Source organism: Clupea harengus, chromosome 14 (assembly GCF_900700415.2).
Source record: "Clupea harengus chromosome 14, Ch_v2.0.2, whole genome shotgun sequence".
Taxonomy (NCBI): domain Eukaryota; kingdom Metazoa; phylum Chordata; class Actinopteri; order Clupeiformes; family Clupeidae; genus Clupea; species Clupea harengus.
The window spans coordinates 12,173,512-12,179,152 of record NC_045165.1 but is presented as its reverse complement, the minus strand read 5'-3'; the positions used below and the strand labels follow the sequence as shown (position 1 = coordinate 12,179,152).

Sequence of the window (5,641 nt, the reverse complement as noted above, 5' to 3'; positions counted from 1 at the left end):
AACCCATTATTAAACTGAGCATATCGTCTTTTAATCCATTGTTAAACTTAGCATATAGCTACGCTAGCTTGGCTATAGAATCTTCCATTTTCAGCCCCCTACATTGAAGCAGAGGTAGTGTTTGCCTCCCCTCTTAATGTGGCTTTATGTCAGCTCAGCAAATTCAGCGATTTTGTTAGTGCCATTTGTTTCATTGTGTAAACCAGCTTTCACTATATAGATAATCTCCATTTCCATCCAATTTAGCTGATGACGTTCAGAGTCAGACCGGTTCAGAGGCTGGTAGTCTGTCTGGGTCACAGGCTACAGCTAGCACGTCATGTACACCTCTAGCCCATCCTTTCCTCAAAGCAGGGAAAAATAAAATTACCGAGGAGAGGATCAACGAATGTCACCGAGCAGTGACTAAGTTTGTGGTGAAAGGTTTGCACCCTTTTACTACGGTAGATGCCCCATATTTTCGTTAGGTTAATTTCTAGGAACATGTTTAAATTAAACAGAATGTAGTGAGGGCAGTAGAGGGGAAGATGGTTATACCCCAAATTAGTCCGACTACGCCACCCCAGGGAAAACTTACACCAGTAAGCCCCAGGGAATACTTCAAAGTAATTGTCAGTATGCTGTTTATTATACTAGTAATTTCAGTTTATACACCAAGGCAAAAACAGGTTCGAAATGCACGAAGCGACAGACGGGATTCCAGTTCAAGAATGTTTATTAATAACTGAGGGAAGGGAGAGTAGGAGTGAAGAGGTGGATCATGAAATAACCTGCAACGAGACTGACAAGTTAGCAAGATACAAAAATATATTTATTGAATATCATTTGTCAGTAAGGCTAAAACAGGGAAACTAGTAGACTAGAGTCTAGGCAGTGCTAAGTAGGACTTACCTGAGGGAGGCAGACTAGCAGACGGCGTGCTCTTGGATCCACACCGCTCACACGTGCACACACTCAAAGAAGTGGTTATAAGGTGAACTATGACACGGCAAGCAACCCACAGCACACTGCACACACAGCACAATCACGGCACACCCACAGCACACTAACCAGCTTGATACACAGTGACAGGGGCCCACCACCAGGTGCCTAGCCTCCCTCTGGAAGCACCTAGCAACTGCTTAACAAATAAAATGAAAACAATTATTGCACCAGGGGATATCAACAGTCCATCCTAAGCACGAATCACTCAGACAGTAATAGCAATCATGCATAGGGACTAACTACAGACCAGAACAAACAACAAGCATGCACCAGGACAGCTACAGCGCCACCAGCCTTATCCCCAGTCACATGCAGACAGAAAACACACTAGACAGAAGCATTACTCCATTGGAGTTGACAAGATGGTACAATGCCCAGACAAAAAGAACACGACAAAGAAAACGAAAACCCAGCTCAGATATAGGTCAGACCAACATGCACAACAACAGTTTAGCAGAGTCACGAGCATGCTGAATCATACACGCATTGTCAGGTTTAAACAAAACAGCAGCACCTTTGTGATCAGGCAGTTATCAGACAGTTATCACAGGAACGACGAGGTCAGCGGCGAATTACGGTTCCTCACTGTAAAACATATGCGCTAATTAGAGCCAGTGTGAAAAGAGGCTACTCCTCCAGCGTTAATGAAAATAGGAAAGGCATACCTGAACATGCAGGGACAAGGACATACCGAAGGCGAGCGTCAGAGGGAAGGCTAGGAATACAGGGCTACAAAACAAACACGAAAAGGTAAGCCCCAAAGTAATGGGTAAAAGTTGTACCACTCGCCAGCAAACAAACACCTACCCGGCAAATCAGGAAAGCACCTCAATAGGAGACGGGGTGTGGTTACAGACACCGTAATGCACGCACACAACGTCTGGTCCTTTTATCTCCATCTAAGTGGAGGTTATCAGTGACTAGGCTGACGATAGTTGGGCTGATTGAATGTGAATGTAAAAGCAGGGAGTGTAGGTGTAACAACACCACCCTACCACAAGAATACATTTTATTTAAGGTATGTAAGTTTTATTTTAAGTTCAAGAGGAATATGTATAAATGTTTTTGGTTATTTTTTTTTTTTTAATGTGTATATACATACTGTATATGGTGTGTGCAGCATTATAGAAAATTATATAAAAGAAAATGAATGTAAATAAACCCGTTTGTGCTCTTTTTTTCACCCCTTGCCCAATAAGAATCGATAAAAGAATCGATAAGGAATCGAATCGATAAGCAGGAATCGATAAGGCATCGGAATCGTTAAAATCTTATCAATTCTCATCCCTACTTGTGCGTCCTGTCAACACCACTGAGCAACACCCCTGTGCAACTTCTAAATACCCCTGTGCAACCTCTCAATACCCCTGTGCAACCTCTCAATACCTCTGTGCATCCTCTCAACATCCATGTGCAACCTCTCAACACCCCTGTGCAACCTCTCAATACCCCTGTGCATCCTCTCAAAACCCCTGTGCAACACCCCTGTGCATCCTCTCAACATCCCTGTGCAACCTCTCAACATCCCTGTGCAACCTCTCAACACCCCTGTGCAACCTCTCAACACCCCTGTGCATCCTCTCAATACCCCTGTGCAATCTCTCAACACTCCAATGCAGGTTGGTCTCTTTGTTGCAGCCATTACCCACATTTTCTTCCATTCTCTGACCCCCTACCTCCCGACATCTTTCTGACACTAACTCTTTAGTGCTATTCACTGTTGCACAGAGATCCAGTGTGATCCTCACGGGAAGTAAAATATGCTTCTAGAAGGAAAATGTCCCTTCAAAAAATAAAACAACAACAAAAAAAAACACGTTTCTTAAGGCACAAACACCCCTGCCAAAATGGAGGAAGATAAAAGGCCTATTACAAAATCCGACAGTCTACAGTGGATGATTCATCAGGCACACAGAACTCAGTTAGTGTCCATCCATGTCTTTCTGCCTGACAGAGAGAGCACAGATAAAGGGCCTGGCTTGGCGCGGCCGGAGAGCTTGTTAGACTCGCTTCGCCACAGTACAGAATTCTTGAGACACCAGGCAATGGGCAAAGTGATTGCATTTCAAGGCAAAGTTTCGGTCACAACCAAGTGAATTCTCCTTTTTTATTCCTCAGAGATGTGCGGTGCAGCTGGCGTGGGTGGGGGTGGTGTGGGGGCTGGTCAGCTCCTGGCGGAAATTGAACATGAGCTTTGAGGGTCTGTTCACTGGGCTTCTGGGAGTTTTATTTCACACAGTGTGACTGCCCAGAGCCCGCCATGTAATGTCAGTAAAATCTATTTCAGCTTTCTGCTGACAAAAAAGCATTCTGCTGTCTTTTTTCTTCTTAAAAATCTCTGTACACACGTACATCCCATGAACCACATGTCGTGGTTCCACATGTTGTAGGCACATTTATTTTCACATCATGGAGTTATCTATGCCATGTATTTTCCCTGGGTCTATTCATTTCTATTCTTCACCCCATTGTTGCTACTTTCCAATACATGTTGTTTTCATCAGTAATGTTCGATTCAGCATATAACATTGATTTTCAACCGCTGCTTTGGTTTTTGTGGCTTTTATACAGGTCAAACAGCACAAGAATGCTGAGTACAGTGGTCAATCCTAAATATACACTACAGGTTTCTCTGTCTCCCATTCTCCTTCCTCTGGCCCAGCGTGCATTCTTCAGTGTAAACAAACCTGACTGATGAAAGAGGGCCTCATGCCAGGCTGGGTCCAGCAGCTCTCTGAGCTTACCAGGGGGCTGGCTCTGTCTGCGACGCGTAGACAGGGTGTTTCACACATGCTGCTGGGAGGGAGATGAGCTGAGGCGCAACAGAAATTTCAGAGGAGCCAAGATGGCGGTGCTCACGCAGAGCTGAACACAGAGACACACTGAATGATGGACTCCTATTCTGCACTGGGATCCTCCATCTTGCAATGTACTTAAACAATAAATGTGCTATCAAAACAGCACTGGTCTGGAAATAAACAAACAAACTTCTTCACCCAAGGGCTGTCCACTTTCACCGACCCTCTTCAATACATACATTGGCAAATTTACTACGAACGAAAGGCCCCACCTGGCCTCATCTTTTATGACTCCAAAATTAAATTTCTCCTGTTTGCAGATGATCTGCTTCTACTGTGTCCAACGGAAGTGGGTCAACAGCAGAACCTAGATGTACTGCAAAAGTTCTACCAGGCCCAGACCCTGGCTATTAATGTAAAAAAAAAAAAAAAAATGTAACATTCCGTAAATTTATCAGATGTTTGGGAAATAAACACAAGTTCACCCTTGGCAGAACAAAAATATAACATGTAGCAAATTATACATAACTTAAAAATCAGTGCAACTGGGAGCTTCAGCTTGGCTGTGAATGAACTGAAAGAGGAAGCAAGAAGGGCTTTCTAGGTCATTAAAACATCTATTTAATTTGAAATACCCAATAGAATTTGGCTCAAAACATTTCAGTCAGTAACTGAAACCATTGCATTATATAGCAGCGAAAAGAGGAGGGTCTCTTGCTGAACCAAGACTGAAAAATGGGACAAAAGCCCAATTGGAATCCTGTATGCAGAGTTCTGCAGGAGTAGCCTCTGAATGCAGAGGCACACACTCAACAACGCATACAGGGCAGAAGTAGGCCAATACCCTCTGTTATTGAATATTGAAAAAAGAGGCATCAAATTCTGGCAACATTTAAAAACAAGTGAGGCTGCAACAGCAAACTAACAAAACTAATATGACTAATAGTGATGGACCCGAATATTGCTATTCTCCTGTTGTGTCAGATAAGTCAGAACATCATTTTGTATCATCTGACTCTGTAACCCATACCATAGCCTCCTTCCTGCTATCAACAACCCCCCCCCCCCCACCACCACCTGTTGAAGTAGGCCAATACCCTCTGTTATTGAATATTGAAAAAAGAGCCATCAAATTCTGGCAACATTTAAAAACAAGTGACCCCACCTCTTTTCATTTCAAAGCCCTTAAGAACAGAGAAGTGAGCACTGAAGAGAGTCCTGAGGCTGCAACAGCAAACTAACAAAACTAATATGACTAATAGTGATGGACCCGAATATTGCTATTCTCCTGTTGTGTCAGATAAGTCAGAACATCATTTTGTATCATCTGACTCTGTAACCCATACCATAGCCTCCTTCCTGCTATCAACAACACCCCCCCCCCCCCCCCCCCCCTCAGAGGACCCGCTGCCCCACAGGTAAACCCCCACCCCACTGTCTCCCCTTCCTGCCATTACCTGCAGGCCATTACCACCCCCCTGTATTCTACCTGACTGAATGGTATAAATGCAACACCTTCCTACAGTCTGGCAGGCCATTCTCTGAGCAACACGCTTAGAGGGTGTCCCCATGCTGAAATAAAATCTAGAAATCCTGCTGACTGCGTCTTCCAGTCTGTTCTTCAAGTGTGGCGTACTCATTAGATTGTATCAATAGGAAAAACAATAATCAGCCTAAGGATACTGATACCTTTGATAAGATAATTGGGCCTAACCACATTGTTCATACAGAGAAAGAAAAGTCTTATTGGAAAACACAACTGTGAAACAACACACACAAAAAAAGACACCAAGTTAAGAAAAACAATGACATGGTTCCAGATTCAGCAATCACAGTCTGGCAGTAGAAACGGGCAGACA

At 43.8% G+C, this 5,641-nt stretch overlaps 1 long non-coding RNA gene across 1 annotated transcript; it reads right to left on the bottom strand.

Moving 5' to 3' along the window:
- Positions 1 to 975: 975 nt before the first annotated feature.
- LOC116223532 lies at positions 976 to 1,816 on the bottom strand. The gene is made up of 3 exons (XR_004165130.1): positions 1,792 to 1,816; positions 1,650 to 1,713; positions 976 to 1,569 (listed from the first exon to the last, which is right to left on the bottom strand). It is a non-coding gene; the product is annotated as an uncharacterized LOC116223532 (long non-coding RNA).
- Positions 1,817 to 5,641: the final 3,825 nt, after the last annotated feature.